The sequence below is a fragment of the Xyrauchen texanus genome, chromosome 8, assembly GCF_025860055.1.
Source record: "Xyrauchen texanus isolate HMW12.3.18 chromosome 8, RBS_HiC_50CHRs, whole genome shotgun sequence".
NCBI classification, from domain to species: domain Eukaryota; kingdom Metazoa; phylum Chordata; class Actinopteri; order Cypriniformes; family Catostomidae; genus Xyrauchen; species Xyrauchen texanus.
The window spans coordinates 47,803,473-47,821,334 of NC_068283.1; the positions used below are offsets into that span (position 1 = coordinate 47,803,473).

Here is a 17,862-nt window from a genome sequence, read left to right on the forward strand (position 1 = left end):
AGTTTCGTGTTCTTCGTCACAGTCGCTTTCAGCTGCTCACTGGGGTTATTAATACAATTAATATTGAATTACTTATTTTTAAATACAATTCACAATCGTATTTCATCAAACTACACAATGATGACTCTAAGACCTTATATATATTACAGTTTTATCTTATGTTAATGCTGATCTTCTGTAAAGCTGCTCTGAAATGATGTGTGTTGTGAAAGGTGCTATACAAATAAAAATGTCTTGACACATATTTGTGCTTCTCTATTTCTCTCTATTCTCAATCACTAGATGGTGTTTTGTTGGGGCTGATTGGGAAAATTACAAAATGTGATGTAGGAAATCAGCACACATGGTTACATTAGAAGTTATCACAGAGGAATGCTCAAGGCATGTCACAGGGTATATATTGAATGCCGTGACATCATGTATAGGAAGGAAATTGACAATAGGGAGAAAGTTGTACCTTGGTAAAATGAGGAGTCCAGTAGAACATCAAAGAATGAAATAAAGCATTTTGAGTATTAAAGGAAAACTTAACACACGAGAACATTATGGTTTACCAAAGGAAAAGAGCAATTGCCCAAAGGACAATTAAAAACTAAAAGATATCTGGAACATGTTGAAACAAATGAGTGGCAAGGAATGAGTAGGAAGGTAACAAAAATCCCTGCCTTTGTAGATGGAGAGAAGATGGCAGTAACAAAGAGAAGGCGGATGTTCTGGGAATCTCATTTGATGCAATACACGGTAGTGAACATCTAGATGAGAAACATAGACAAGGAAAAGAAATGGCAATTAGAGAAAATGAAAATGTGAGGGAAAAGAGAGAAGATGATATGTCAGCTCTTGATGTGGATATTAAGACACTGGTATTCAGCCCCAGGAAAAAACAATTAAGTTATGCCACGTTTAGACAGATGTCTGTGCAAACTTTGAAGATTATGCAGAGACTCTTTAATGAAATATGGAGGGAAGGAGTTATACCGAACGTGTGGGAAAAGGCGATATTATTACCATTCAACAGACATGGGGAAGATCCTGCTAATCTGGGAAATTACAGGCCCATAGCTTTGACCTCACACTTATCTAAATGGCTCTTGGAGGATGTATCAAATCTGTATTATATGCAGATGATGGGACTATATGGATGAGGGGAAGAAATGTGAAATATGTAATCGGTTAATTAAGAGAGGCAATAAAGAAAGTGGGGAAATGGTCATATAAATGGGGGTTTAAGCTGTCCATGAGTAAGTCCTGCTATATGACATTTACAAATAAGCAAAAGATTGATGATGAGATGCTGACACTATATGGGAAGCCAGTGGAAAGGGTGTCTGAGTTGAAGTATTTAGGACTATGGCTAGATGATAAATGCACATGGAAAGTTCATATTAAACACATAGAATCAAAATGCAAGAAAGTAATACATTTACTAAGAGCAGTGGCTGGACATGATTAATGGGGGCTGATAAGCAGTCACTAATTGATATATACAGAGCTAATATGAGATCAACAATTGATTATGGATGTATGGAGCAGCAGCTAAGACAACACTACTAAATATAGACAGATTACAGTATAGAGCTCTGCGGCTCTGTGTTGGAGCCATAAAGTCAACCTCCATTAATGCTGTTCTAACAGGAGCAGGTGAAATACCATTGAAAAATGATCACTTACATACTGGATTAGGTTGAAAGGATGTGGAGAGGAAAACCCCACAAAAATAATGATTCAGAACTGCTGGGAATATTACACATTTAAGAGAAGTGGATTTGGATGGACATCGAAAGGAAGAGCTACACTGTAAAACTTTTTGCTGTAAATTTACAGTAAAATACTGGCAGCTGGTTTGCCAGCCACTTACTGTATTTTTACAGGACTAATACTGTAATCAACATTTACAGTACAGTACTGTTATTACCAAATACAGTATCCTACTGTAATATCATGTAATTTTACAGTATTAAACTGTGTTGCATACAGCAATATATTGTATTTTTACAAGGGAATACTGTAATTACTGCTTTTCATACTGTACATTTAGATAAAATTATTTGTCATTAAATTATTTAAAATACAATACTTGTTATTTTTCACAACATTACTGGCAATATGAAATGGAAACAATATACTTGAGTTTTGAAACATTAATTTTTTTAAAGCAAAGCTGAAATGTCAGCTGCAATGTTTTATAAAAACATTTAAAATGCAATTAACAGTAAACAATTATCAGTGCAGTAATCTTATTTACTTTTCAAGGTTCTTACAAATGTGAACAGATAGTACAACAAGTGAATTGAGAATGGATAATTTTTTTCAGAAATATATTTTAAAATGACCCAGGAACTGAAAATAAATAAATAAATAAATAAAACAAAATAAAAAAATGCTACCTACACTGAGAAGGTATAGTTCTCACCTGCCTTGTGCTTTAAAACATCCTCCCAGTATGGGTACAGCAAGTTGAAGGAAACATTAGAGCCAGTAGTGTTTTCTGGTGTAAACATTACAGGACAATTGGCATCTTTAACCTGAAATAGTTCAACAGACTAAAACTATGTAATAGCAAGATGGATACTAACAACAGTACAATATCGAACAATACAGTTGCTGTTTAAGAACACAGCGCTACTGTAATATCTTCTCACTAAATGTCCAAATCATTAACTGTTACTGTAGTCAATTCGATTTTTGACAACATCCAGTTGAAACCCAAATTTAAACACCTTCAGAATGGGTCTTCTTGAGTTTAACCCATTTCATATGATAAAAAACATCTAGAAATTACCCAGAAACTTAAAATATCTAAAAAAATAAATAAATAAATAAAAAAGCAAGATCTAAACAAAATCCCATTTAAAGTCCATTAGTTTTCGCAGAAGAGAGGCAACATGCGGGTTCACAGTACTGTTCTTTTTTTGCACCATCTTGCCAGACTTCTTGGAAGTCACTTTCCCTTTCTTGGTTTTTGAGCCACGTTCAGGGTTGATGTCTATAAAGCGCCTAGAAGGCAGAAAAAGGAAAGAGAGAGACAAGTGAATATTATGCACATGTACAAAACATGAATCCAAACACAAACATCCAATTTAGTTTTTATTAAACTATATTATGCATCCAAACGGGTCATCTACTTTTAGGTAACTCTCAGGTAATCAACTACGGTATTAAGAAAAAATGCAATAACATTTTGTGTATTGAATAATGCGATAAATCATATGGGGTGTCTGCAAGTATAGACCATAAAGTCACATGCTGAATTTAGCTGTTTGCTGAATATTGTTTCAAATACGCTCTCTTTTACACATTTATTATGGAAAACAACCCTCTTGTGGCTGTTTAACTTTTGGAAGTCAGGTTGCCAGATTTAAAGTTTACAGTGTGTCTTTGCTGTCTCCTTATCACACCATCGGTTTATTAACAATATTGTCTGAGGCAATATGTCCTCTGTGACTTTAATCAAAAATGAACATTTGCTGATAATACACTCACCCTCAGGCCATCTAAGATATAGATATATTTTGTTCTTCATCCGAACAGAATATAAGATTTTTAGAAGGAAATCCCAGCTCTTACAATGTATATACAATGCCATGCAAGCACGCACATAAGCACTTATGTCAGGTAAGTGCTTACGTGATGCTCATTTCCAGGTCAGTGATCCGCATTCTTCATAAGATAATGGGAATACAGACACCACAGATCACGTTTTGACCGGAAGCAATTGTTTATAGTTAAAACGTCTTGATTATAGATTATTTTCTTACAAACACATAGCGTTTCACTTCAGAACACATTAATTGAACTACTGGATTCATGTGGATTACTTTGATGCTGCCTTTATCTGGTTTGGACTCTCAAAGTGATGGGACCCGTTCACCATACAGTACGTTTGTAAGAGCTTGATTTTCCTTCTAAAACTCTTCATTTATGTTCTGATGAAGAAAGTCATATACATCTTGAATGGCCTGAATGAGAGCACATTATCAGCAAATTTTCATTTTTGGGTAAACTATTCCTTTAATTTTATAGTATACTTTGCGATGTGTGCATCGCATAAATGACTAGATGAATTTTTTTTTACATGAAATATATCATTCAGAAACAACTGTATTAAACTTTTTTGAAAGAATACTGGACTTTTTTTACAAACATGGTCATGACAAGGTTAGTGACAATTCACTCTGCATTAGTATATATATGGTTGGTAAATATGCTAATGTCTAACCTTTGAACAAACTCAAGGGTGCACGCTGCTTCTTCCTGATACTGGAGGTTGAAATTGTAGAATGTGGCAAACAGCGCTGCAAGGCCAGAGACAAAGCTGGGCTGTGTTCCTTCACAAACAACTTGACCTTCCATGCTTAACATCCACCGCTTGTTGCTTAGAGGTTGACCTGAAAATGAAAACTAAAAATAGTTAAATACGATAAGCTATTGTGGGTTCCACTGTGACGTAACTTAATCGGTACATCATGGTTTCAACTCACAAGCTCTGTTATTCATAAAAAATTTTTTAAAAAAAAGGTGTAGTCAATTAAAATGTATTTTTTATATTTCTCACACTATCAGCACTCGTTCCCTGCATGTCTGTTTGTGACCGAAACCCTGTCTAAACACACACAAAGTAATGCGCTGTAAAAAACAGTTCAATTTAAAAACACATGTAGGCAGCGCATTGGGCTGTGTATTAGTAATGCACATATAAATATGGATTTAAGAACATATTAGATGATTGAACACTGGCATTTATTTTATTATTAAGTAAATGGTGTAAATTGTGAATTTGTTTTATTTTTATGAAGCAGGTCACTGAGCTTTCATGCACAAGTGTGCAAAAAGGAGCAAATAAGAGCTATTCAATAATTAAGTTGGCTTGTGAGAGCCAACTTACTGAAATCCTACTTAAACTTATTATTATTCTTCCGATTCTTCTTCTTCTTCTCCTTGCAGTGAAATTTCGGTATCTAACTCCTCCTAGAGCTTTTAAGCTACAGGCACCAGACCTTCAGAATAATCCCGAATAGTGTGCTATATCTTTTCTAACTGATCGGACTTACGGTTTTCCCACAGCGGATGATCAAAAACTGGAAAAATCCCATTGACTTAACATTGCGGAATGTTCAGAAATTTAAATCCCATCTGACATTTTCACACACACAGACAAAAAGGGCCTGTCAGCCCTGCATCTTTCCCTCTCTCTCTCCCTCAGAGGATTTATTTTATCAAGCAGCCAAAAAGTAATGACCTAAAATCTTCATAGCCACACCCTAAAACATGCTAAAAACATGCTAGCATCATGCTAACACAAGCTAGCATCGCCTAGCAAAGTGGTAAAACATGCTAAAAACATGCTAGCATCATGCTAACACATGCTAGCATCAGCTAGCGAAGTGCAAAAACATGCTAAAAACGTGCTAGCATCATGCTAACACATGTTAGCATCACCTAGATAAGTGCTAAAACATGCTAAAAACGTGCTAGCATCATGCTTACACATGCTAGCATCGCCTGGCGAAGTGCTAAAACATGCTAAAAACGTGCTATCATCATGCTAACACAAGCTAGCATCACCTAGCAAAGTACTAAAAAATGCTAAAAACGTGCTAGCATCATGCTAACACATGCTAGCATCACCTAGCAAAGTACTAAAAAATGCTAAAAACGTGCTAGCATCTATCTGTCTGTCTATCTATCTATCTATCTATCTGAGGGTCAATATCTATCTATCTATTTGAGGGTCAATATCTATCTATCTATCTATCTGAGGGTAAATATCTATCTCTCTCTCTATCTATCTATCTGAGGGTAAATATCTATCTATCTATATCTATCTATCTATCTATCTGGGGGTAAATATCTATCTATCTATTTGAGGGTCAATATCTATCTATCTATCTGAGGGTAAATATCTATCTATCTATCTCTCTATCTATCTGAGGGTAAATATCTATCTATCTATCTGAGGGTAAATATCTATCTATCTATATCTATCTATCTATCTATCTATCTGAGGGTCAATATCTATCTATCTATTTGAGGGTCAATATCTATCTATCTATTTGAGGGTCAATATCTATCTATCTATCTATCTGAGGGTAAATATCTATCTATCTATTTGAGGGTCAATATCTGTCTATCTATCTATCTATCTATCTGAGGGTCAATATCTATCTATCTATCTATCTGAGGGTAAATATCTATCTCTCTCTCTATCTATGTATCTGAGGGTAAATATCTATCTATCTATATCTATCTATCTATCTATCTATCTGAGGGTAAATATCTATCTATCTATTTGAGGGTCAATATCTATCTATCTATCTATCTGAGGGTAAATATCTATCTATCTATATCTATCTATCTATCTGAGGGTAAATATCTATCTATCTTTCTATCTATCTGAGTGTCTATCTCTCTATCTATCTATCTATCTATCTATCTATCTATCTATCTATCTATCTATCTATCTATCTATCTATCTATCTATCTATCTATCTATCTATCTATCTATCTAGCTAGCAACTAAGTTAAACTATAAACTACTTTAAACTACAAACTACTTTAAACTTCAAACTACTTTAAACTTCAAACTACTTTAAACTATAAAATACTTTAAACTATAAACTACTTTAAACTATAAACTACTTTAAACTATAAACTGCTTTTAAACTAATTTAAATTTCAAACTACTTTAAACTTCTTCAAACTTTCTGGTCCAAACTTTCACAAGCCAACTTAAAGTTTGTCTCGACGAACTTTTTTTTCTAGTTACATTTGTTAAGAGTTAAAAATGAACTCTTTGCATTACATCGTGTCCAGTCAAATTGTGTTATAACACATCGCATCGTCTCAATTTAGAAAAGAACCGAATCATATCGTATGGTTGTTTTCTAGAAATTTGTTCTTGTTAAATTAACTGGATCATTCATAATGCATAAAGATGCAGAATGCATCGGGCTGAGAGACAGAAATGAACCTTCCTAATGTTTACATACCAAGAATTATAAGTCGTGGACTCCCTGGCAGATGTAGAGATTGCTGGACATCAGACGGAGTTGCGAATTCCTGAACCAAATTATTAAAAAAAAGACAGCATACCCATCATTAAAAGACAACCAAAACATAAAACATGTTGCAAATGAATGTGATTTGTTGAAAAATCTACTTACATCTGCTTGAAGGATCAGCCCATCTAACTTTTCTTTGAAGTGTGCAAGGAGGAGCAGTAGGACCATGGCAGCCTCATCGTATTCGCCTCTAGAAAGTATGGTCCGAACATCGTCGTTGGTTGGCTTGCTTTTAAAGAACTGAATAATGATTTTCCACACTCCTTAACTGACAATTCCATAAGTCTGAGCACATTTTTGTCAGTGAGCAGTTCAAAATGGCCATATATATGCCTCTGTATGAAGAGATATGGCCATTTGTTTCTCAAATCTGTCATGGTAGGTGATGGGGTTGTATTTATCATTTGACGCTGGAGGCAATAGGTCCCCTCCATGAGCTTGCAAACATCTCCCCTCTCTGCTCCAGAGATTCCTTCATGAAGATATATCTCGTCCATCCTCTGACGCTTCACTTCAAGACTGTCATAACTTTCACCAGGTGGAAGATCAGGCTGCCATCTTGAACAACCATACGCGTCAATGGAACTTCGTTTTCTACTAGTTCCAGTGTTATTATTTTGGGTCCGATGATGACTTAGTGTACTTTTGCGATTCAGATGCTCTATGCGCACTTTCAGCTGTAAGAGAAGAGATTCATATCCACCACCAACCTGCCTGTCACCAATCATGTCGGCAAAAGTCTTTGGATACTGCCTGACTATTTGGCGAGTAATAGTAAGACACTGTGATCTGGTGGGGTTGTTGTCTTGTTTTCTGATTTCATCAGCAAGGATTCTAATCATTTGTCGTCGGTCAGCAGGTGAAGGTCTCTGGCCATTTGTAACAGCACAATGTATACCTGCTGGCATTAAGTTCCAGGGAACTTTGAAATTTTCAGGCCATGAATGTGACACACTGGTTGATGCTGGGCTGCTTGCTGATGTGCTTGAGGAGCCTGATAGTGGTGAACCAAGAGTAGAGGTGGTTTCATGGGGAACCAAGGGGAGAACTTCAGCAGGATGCAGAACCACAGTGCTGTTTAGATTTTCTGTGGATAATAAAACATTTATTGCCACAAGAATTGCACCATAAAATGTACTGCACTGTAATACATGTTAAATGATCACATCCCTCTGAGTTATAATTAATCAACCTTATATTTACCTTGAACTTTCCAGGCACCAAGAAGTTTTCTGCATTGGATAGGTCGTATAAACGCTGCAATGTCATCTTCTTTTACATACACCAAATCGTCCAAACCCTCGACTCCTTGGTCCATGAGCTTCTCAACCAGTTGCTCGGTTAGATCTTGAGATAAGCTTGGCAACACCGACAATACAGCATCTTTCAGTATTTCTTTCAATCCAGACATTATTCTAGAATTGGGAAGGAATGATGAAGAACTATTACTGACAAACCACACAAGGAGTATTCAGGCAGTGGATAGTAATCCAGTAGGCTGTCTTGATTTATGCACAAGTAGCCTTTGTCTTGTGACATCAAGCAGTGAACTCCCTGGTCTATGAGACAAAATGAATTACATTTCTTCGTGACAAAATACACATTGGAATAGTCATGAACAAGAATCAACTGAATCTTCCCAAACACAATTCCCTCATCATTTTTCTGCAAAACAACATGCATGTTCTTTTTGTAAAGTGTCCCCTTTATAGTCACTTCATTGGATGCCACTGTAATCCCTGGCTGAAAGTCATGGCAGGCAACAGATCCTCGAATGTCATCATTGTAATCATTTACATGAAACTCTGTCCCTCGCTCTACTACAACATTTTCAGGGAAAGGACTTCCTGCATTTAGGTAAGCCTGCAGAAGCTGATGTCTTTCTGCCAATGTAGCACTCAGGTTCTTAAATTTGTGCAATTTTCTTGCACACTGTTTAAAGTATGAGTGTTTACTCTCAAAATGTAGGGTCCATAGGCGAATAAGTGGACCAAAACGATAAGTGAGCTCAGGATAATGACACAAGTAGTGGTGTTTTGGCTTAAGTGAATGACTTGGAAAAGCCACCTTTCGGGTCTCAATATACTCTTCTATTAGAACTGATAAATATGCAATCTGACCAACATTAATTGAAGGAGCACAGATGAGCTCTACTATCTGTCGGAGTTGAAGAACTAACTGCCATACCTCATTTTCAGTTGGACTGGAAATCTTTTCTCCCACCAAAAGAGGTAAAAGCCTTAGCAAGCACCAATTCTGAACTGCATGTCCAGTTAATTTCTCACTTCCAGGGGTTATGTCACTTGGTTTATCACGTGCATCATTCCCAAGATACTTGAACTGATTAATGCGACGATTTAGTTCAGTGTAAGTGAACTGTTTCTCCTGATTCACAAGATGATCAATACACAATGCAAGGTCAAATGACACAACCCCTTCAAAAAGGTCATGTCCAAGACAGGGAGGTAATCCTGGCTGGCAAACATGAAAATATTTCAGGTCATTAAAGAGGGAATTACATTTTACACCAACTGCACTTCCAGCTCCACCAGCATCCAAATCCTTGAGATTCTGCTCATACGACTTCACATATACATATACATATATGCATTTGGCAGACGCTTTTATCCAAAGCGACTTACAGTGCACTTATTACAGGGACAATCCCCCCGGAGCAACCTGGAGTTAAGTGCCTTGCTCAAGGACACACTGGTGGTGGCCATGGGGTTCAAACCAGCAACCTTCTCATTAACAGCCCTGTGCTTTAGCCACAACGCCGCCACCACTCGATAGAGTGGTAGACTTCACAGTTCTAGTTAATGCCTTTGTTAGGGGTGCAGAGTGAAATGTTTGACGGTCAATCTCACAATATCTGCAAAAGTGGTTACTTCTACTGAAATTTTCAACAAAGCCACCAATAGAATGTGATCCAAGGTTATCTCCAGCTATCGCACACAATGTACCTTTGTGTACATTTCCATCAGCTAAGGCAACACCATCTTCCTCAAGGTCTTTAAGGTCTTTTACCAGAGGGCCAAAGACCAAATCTTGTCCAAAAACCCTATAATCATGTTCTCTACACAACAGAACTAGCTGCATATGGTCAATGTCAGATTTGCAAGTGTCATATAAACGGCAAGAATCTTGTGTTTCTTCTTACCCGATCCAAGTGGATTGGCGACTTCAAAGGCATCTTGATACATCATTAAAGCTAATGAATCTGTATCAGCTTTGAACAACAAGTTTTCATCAATATTTCTACCATCCCATACATCACAGAGGATATCTTTTGCTCGGACTTCAGATCGTGTATTATTATGTTGTTCCATCACTGATTTACAGCAGTACAGAGCTTCTGATTCATTTTGTCCAAGACAGATGGGGACAGGATCCACAAACTTAAAATTCTCTTTATAAAAAGACTTTCTCCTCTTATCAGTTTTTAGTGCATGGGTATTACACATCCGGAAAAGATCATCAGTTTTCAAAACATCAACAACACTCTTTATATCGTTTTCAGACATTCCAAGTGTGGTAAATTTTTCACTTAGCCTGTGTAGCAAATGTGACTGGCTAATATCATGCATGTCCTGCAGTCCATCAATAACTGTTTGAATTACAGATGATGGAAGAACAAGCTTTGCCTGCAACTTGAGGTAAAAAAGTGCCAAGTCCTTCAAAAAAAGAGATTCATCTGCATTATCTGGCATTATGTTGTCTGACTGCTCTCCACCATCACCATAATCTATAAAAAATTCAGACTGTGCATTTGAGTGTTCAGCCACATTGCATTCATCACAGTGAGGCCTCTGGATTGAAACATTCAACTGCAGTATATTATCACGTAGCCTTTCTGCTGAAGAGTTTCCATGATTTCTAGATATATGTGAGGTCAGTGTTGATGCTACAGAAAACTTTTTGTTACACTGAAACGGGCAAGGTACTGTCCTTCCTTCTTTGATATGAGACTTCAAGTGTAAAATTAAGTTTTTCAAATCACTACACTTTTCTTGACATAAATCAATGTCACAGACTAAAGTGGCAGCATCACTTCCTACCTGTTCCACAGATGTCTTCTTTGTGGCCCTCTTTTTGTGATCCCTGTAGATATGAGCCTTGAAAGCAGGAAACTTTCTAAAGGATCTCGAGCAATCTGGAATACCACATTTAAAATCAGCATTGGGAACATGACTATGGATTTTCATGTGCTGGCAAAATGATAACACAGACTCAAAAGCACAATCACAGAACTGACACAGTAGCATTTGTGAACACAAGGACTATAACAGCTAAGAATGTGAATGCAGTAATCGTAGGTTATGTGTCTTGAAACATTTCAGAAAAAAAAATCCATGCAAAAATAATGCTTATTTATGACTCTTATATTTAATTTATCTACTGACAAAATCAAATCGTTCAGTCATTGAATTATTTGCGCTAAACCTGAATGCTAATTGAGCACATGTAGTGATACATTAGCACTGGATCTTAATCAGATTAATCAGACTGAAATGGGGGGAGGGGGAAGAAATTACCAAAAGATTTTCCAGGGCAGGTTGTACGAATGATAAAGTACAATTGGCCATATAACGCGAAATATCAAAGTTACTGGGTAAAGAGTTGAAAACTGTGTGAACTGTTTGATCAGGACTGAGCAAAAGTGCTAAAATTACAACTAACGTTGTCCAGGTCAAAACATTCGCGTGAACAGAACGTTCTAAAAAGATTGGCTTACTGTATAAATCCTCAGACGAACAATTATTTATCAGTCTTCTCACGCCCCAAAATGTATCCTCTTCACAGGCACAAATGTTGGATAATTTGAAGATTTTTTTTCTCCCTCTTCTCACGCAGCACCGTCCATTTTTCGTTCGTCACAGGAAAACGTTAGAAAAGCGAACCGAAGCTCACAAAGCTTAAAACTCCACACAAATTCACACACCGTTGGCTTATCTTATTAACACAAATAACTATTTCTGGGTTTTGCTCATTAAGTCCCGCTGACAAATCAAGTTTGCAGTACAGGCACATACATCTGTTCCCATCATCACATGAATCACTGAAGAGAAAACATAAATCAGGTTATGTCTCAAATGTAGAAGTTAAAATGTATTTGCCAGTTGACTTAGAAACTTTAAGAACTTGAAATGAGCGCGAAAAAACATAAATCCCAGAATGCAATGTCTCTACAGTATGACACTGTATTAGGAATGAAACGGGCTTAAAACTGAAATCTACTGTATATTTACAACCATTCTGTTAAAAATACAGCATGTTACTGTTTTATGAAAATTCAGTATAATACTGTTAGAAATTGCCTGTAAATTTACAGTAAAGTGTTACAGTGTAGTGAATATGGCTTGGAGGCTATAAGAGTTCACCAGGACTTCCCCAATTAGTACTATTTCACCATGGCTTTATCCAGCAACAGAAATACGCAAGATAAGCAAGGATAAGCAAGAATAAGCAAGGGGTGTCTGTGTATACACCCCTGAGTTTAAATTAACCAGAGCTATATATTTATAATAGGGCACTTTAGTTTAAAATGCACTAGAGTGAATAATAGAATATAAGTGACACGGTGATACACACTTTGTACAGTAGGTGGCGGTATGCAGCTTTACGAGTTGTTTGCGATCCGCCAAAACACGAAGAGAAGAAGACACTCGCGCTCCTGCAGACTGTTGTTTAGACGAAACTGATGAATTTATCTCAATTCATCGTAAAATAATACTTTTATTAAACATTAGTTCACATGTTAACGCGTCTTTGAGCTTTAACAACTCACCGACCGAGCGGTAAGAGAGAAACCTTCATAAACTGTTTGTTTTATTATTATCTGATGAACACCTGTAGCCAAAATAATAATATGTGAATAATGTCAGTAAAGATGAGCATCTGTATATGAGTAAATATGAGTATTGAAGAGTGTGTGTTTCTGTTTCAGTGTGTGAATGAAGACAGTTTGAACATCTGATTCACATTGAACACACACGATTAGAGCTGATAATGTTCACAGATATGGACTATGAGCTGCAGGAGGACAAACTGTGAGTAACACCAACATAAATTACTGCCAAATCCAAAACTGACTCTTTCAATTCATCAGTTGCAATTAGAAATGAATTGGATTAGACTCACAGGAAGTTCAATAATTAATGAGTTATTATTCAAAACAGGAATCTGTTGATTGTTTAATATATTGAGTAAATTAGAGCATTCTGGGAAATGAAATATTCTTCAATCACGGAACATAAAATGAATATATACATGAAATATATAATGAGATAAATGTAATAATAATGTTGACAATTTGTACAGTGAAAAACGGCTACATTTTGGCCTGTTCTCACCCAAAAAAACGATTTAGGGTGTGTTCACACTTGGCGGGTTTGGTTCAATTAAAATGAATTCTGGTGCGATTGCTCTGTTCGTGCGGTTCGTAAAACAAGTGTGAAAGCTGCCACCCAACCCTTGGTGCACACCAAACATGTGGATCTGAATAGTGGATCTGGGTCCGCTTCTAAACAAACTTTGGTGCGGTTCGATTGATATATGAATGCAACATGGACCAAAGACGTCTAAACAGACCAAAAACAGGAAGTAATTTGCCTAATATTGACCTCAAGCATACCTGATTCTTCTCATCATTGGATTTATTTTGCCCATTACAGTTCGGTACAGGTGTCGGACCCGCCGCCAGCTGTCCTTGCAGCATATCTTCGTTTGTGTGTATAACGGAGGAATTCCTGGCACTGTTTTGACTTCTCTTCACAATATATTAGTTCTTTGTTTGTTCTCAGCTGGTAAAATTACCACCATACATAAATCTATAAATATATCGAGCGCATTTCACCAGCAGCCCAACATTGTTTTGGATGTTTGGCAAGTTCCATCACAAAATATACGTCATAGAAGCTGTCCAATCAGGTTGTGACTTTTTCCTGATTCCTTTTGTTTTGTATTTTTAGGTTCGGTGTTAAAAATGCCAGTGTGAACGCTAAACGAACCAGGACTAAATGTATCATTTTCATTTTTGGTCCGGACCAAAAGAACAATCTACAACTTTGAACACACCCTAAATCTTTAATAAATTGTTTTTAAGATAAACTCAGCTAAAAAGAAACGTCCTTTTTTGAGGACACTGTATCCAAATAACTTTACAGATCTTTATTTGAAAGTGTTTAAACAATGTTTTCCATGCTTGTTCAATGAACCATAAACAATTAATGAACATTCACCTGTGGAACGGTCGTTAAGACCCTAACAGCTCACAGATGGTAGGCAATTAAGGTCACAGTTATAAAAACAGTACCCTAAAGAGACCTTTCTACTGACTCTGAAGAACACCCAAAGAAAGATGCCCAGGGTCCTGCTCATCTGTGTGAACGTGCCTTAGGCATGCTGCATAGAGGCATGAGGACTGCAGTTGTGGCCAGGGCCAATGTCCGTACTGTGAGATGCTAAGACAGTGCTACAGGGAGGAGAGGAAGGACAGCTGATCATCCTCGCAGTGGCAGACCACCTGTAACAACACCTGCACAGGATCGGTACATCCGAATATCACACATTCTGGACAGGTAAAGGATGGCAACAACAACTGCCTGAGTTACATCAGGAACACACAATCCCTCCATCAGTGCTCAGACTGTCCGCATTAGGCTGAGGGAGGCTGGACTGAGGGCTTGTAGGCCTGTTGTAAGGCAGGTCCTTACCAGACATCACAAACCCACCTTCGCTGGATCAGACATTACTGGCAAAAATTGCTCTTCACTGATGAGTCGCGATTTTGTCTCACCAGAGGCGATGGTCGGAGTCCTGTTTATCATCAAATGAATGAGTGTTATGCAGAGGACTGTACTCAAGAGCGGGATCGATTTGGAGGTGGAGGGTCCATCATGGTCTGGGGTGTTGTGTCACAGCATCATCGGACTGAGCTTGTTGTCATTGCAGGCCATCTCAATGCTGTGTATTACAGGAAAGACATCCTCCTCCCTCATGTGGTACCCTTCCTGCAGTCTCATCCTGACCTGACCCTCAAGCATGACAGTGCCACCAGCCATACTGCTCGTTCTGTGTGTGATTTCCTGCAAGACAGGAATGCTAGCGTTCTGCCATGGCCAGCAAAGAGCCCGGATCTCAATCCCATTGAGCTCGTCTGGGACCTGTTGAATCAGAGGGTGAGGGCTAGGGCAATTCCCCCCAGAAATGTCTGGGAAATTGCAACATCTCAAAGCAAGAACTGGCAAATCTGATGCACTCCATGAGGAGATGCACTGCAGTACTTAATGCAGCTGGTGGCCACACCAGATACTAACTGTTACTTATGTATAGTATCTAACATCATTTCTTATTTCCAGTAAGAAGAATCATCTTATACTTTCATTTGGTGTCACCATTGCCCTGTTCTAGGCTGATTTCTAGTCCCTGTACATGGATGGATAATTTAACAATTTTAAGAACAGTAGTTTTAGCCACAGGAAAGTAACTGTTTTGCATATGTCTTTAAAGTATAATTACACGGTGGCTGCACACTCCATTCAAACTAAGACAGTCTTTATTATACAAAATACTCACTTTTCAGCAGAACACTCTGGCTGATTCAAGCTCAGTTCTCTGCTCCTCCGGTGGTCTGTACTGCCCTTATATCCTTCTCCAGGTCTCACTGCAACACAAAATGGCTGTTAGGGATAATTTCACCCAGGTGTCAATCCCTACCGCCTTCCTCTCCCAGCCTCGCTCTCCACATAATGGAGAGCAGACACACACTGGCCTACTAAAATGCCTGGGGGCAGCTGAGGAAGGCAAAAGAAGGCAAAGCATGCATTTAAACATCGAATAGAAAGTTATTTCAATAACAATAACTCGCTGTATGTGGAAGGGGATTAAGTCATTGACAGATTATAAGAATAACTACGCTCTCCACTCTAACATCGACACTTAATTCCCTGACGTCCTCAATAAGTACTTTGCTCGTTTTGAAGAACAAAATGCAGGAGGAGCTGACACAAATACCAAAACAACTGACAAGATTCAAATACTCACTTTACACCATCATCAAGTGAAGTCTGGCTTGCGCAGAATTAACATCACCAAAGCAGCAGGCCCAGATGTAGTGCAAGGAAGGGTACTGAAGGACTGTGCAGACCAATTGGCGGGGGTGTTTACAGACATATTCAAACTTTCATTGGAACAAGCTGTTCCCATTTGCTTCAAATCATCAATTATCATCCCTGTAACCAAGAAATCGCCACCAAACTGTCTGAATGACTTTCGGTCAGTTGCTTTAACATCTGTAGCTACAGTGCATCTGGAAAGTATTCACAGCACTTTTTGTTATGTTACAGCCTTATTCCAAAATTGATTAAATTCATTATTTTCCTCAAAATTCTACAAACAATACCCCATAATGACAATGTGAAAGAAGTTTGTTTGAAATATTTGCAAATTTATTCAAAATAAAAACAAAACAATCACATGTACAAGTATTCACAGCCTTTGCCATGACACTCGAAATTGAGCTCAGGTGCGTCCTGTTTCCACTGATCATCCTTGATGTTTCTACAACTTGATTGGAGTCCACTTGTGGTAAATTCAGTTGATTGGACATGATTTGGAAAGGCACACACCTGTCTATATAAGGTCCCACAGTTAACAGTGCATGTCAGAGCACAAACCAAGCCATGCAGTCCAAGGAATTGTTTTGTAGACCTCTGAGACAGGATTGTATTGAGGCACAGATCTGGGGAAGGGTACAGAAACATTTCTGCAGCATTGAAGGTCCCATCATCCATAAATGGAAGAACTTTTGAACCACCAGGACTCTTCCTAGAGCTGGCCACCTGGCCAAACTGAGTGATCGGGGGAGAAGGGCCTTAGTCAGGGAGGTGACCCAAGAACCCGATGGTCACTTTAACGTTTGTCTGTGGAGAGAGTAGAACCTTCCAGAAGAACAACCATCTCTGCAGCACTCCACCAATCAGGCCTGTATGGTAGAGTGGTTAGACGGAAGCCACTCCTCAGTAAAAGGCACATGATAACCTGCCTGGAGTTTGCCAAAAGGCACCTGAAGGACTCCCAGACCATGAGAAACAAAATTCTCTGGTCTGATGAAACAAAGATTGAACTCTTTGGCCTGAATGTTAAGCATCATGTCTGGAGGAAACCAGGCACCGCTCATCACCTGGTCAATCCCATCCCTACAGTGAAGCGTGGTGGCAGCATCATGCTGTGGGGATGTTTTTCAGCAGCAGGAACTGGGAGACTAGTCAGGATCGAGGGAAAGATGAATGTAGCAATGTACAGAGACATCCTTGATGAAAACCTGCTCTAGAGCACTCTAGACATTAGACTGGGGCTGAAGGTTCATCTTCTAACAGGACAACGACCCTAAGCACACAGCCAAGATAACAAAGGAGTGGCTACGGGACAACTCTGTGAATGTCATTGAGTGGCCCAGCCAGAGCCCAGACTTGAACCCGGTGTGAATACTTTCTGGATTAGGGCTGGGATAAACGATTATTTTTTAAACGATTAATCAAGCGATTTATTTTTTCGATGCATCGATTAATCTAACGATTAAATTTTTTCCCCAGTCCGATTCGATTAATCGACTTGTGACAACACCGGTAATACCGGTTTCATCTGGGGTGGGGGTGTATAAAATGTAAAAAAAAAAACATTTGCCGGGAGTTTGATTGACTGGCAATCTGATCAATCAATCATAATACACCATTTTTGTCCGACAAAGTAGTCAGGAGAGAGAAGATTAACGTCGGTGGATTTGAATTTGAATAATGGA

General features: G+C 38.2%; 1 protein-coding gene and 1 long non-coding RNA gene across 23 annotated transcripts in view; one reads left to right on the forward strand and one right to left on the reverse strand.

Annotated features, from left to right (window-relative positions):
• Positions 1–17,862, forward strand: part of LOC127647141 (gastrula zinc finger protein XlCGF57.1-like) — a 121,713-nt gene that overhangs the window by 79,181 nt on the left and 24,670 nt on the right. For 5 of the 22 annotated variants that reach the window (XR_007971009.1, XR_007971013.1, XR_007971011.1 and 2 more), the window contains exon 2: positions 13,009–13,111. The exons of 14 other annotated variants lie outside the window; for them this stretch is intronic. The gene's annotated coding sequence lies outside the window, so the exon portion shown is untranslated. Of the gene's footprint in view, positions 1–12,718; positions 12,860–13,008; positions 13,112–17,862 lie in introns of those variants that run through there. 3 more of the 22 variants (XR_007971006.1, XM_052131217.1, XM_052131211.1) reach the window with 2 other exon arrangements.
• Positions 2,934–7,006, reverse strand: LOC127647146 (uncharacterized). Its single transcript, XR_007971016.1, has 3 exons — positions 6,990–7,006; positions 4,220–4,388; positions 2,934–2,997 (listed from the first exon to the last, which is right to left on the reverse strand). It is a non-coding gene; the product is annotated as an uncharacterized LOC127647146 (long non-coding RNA).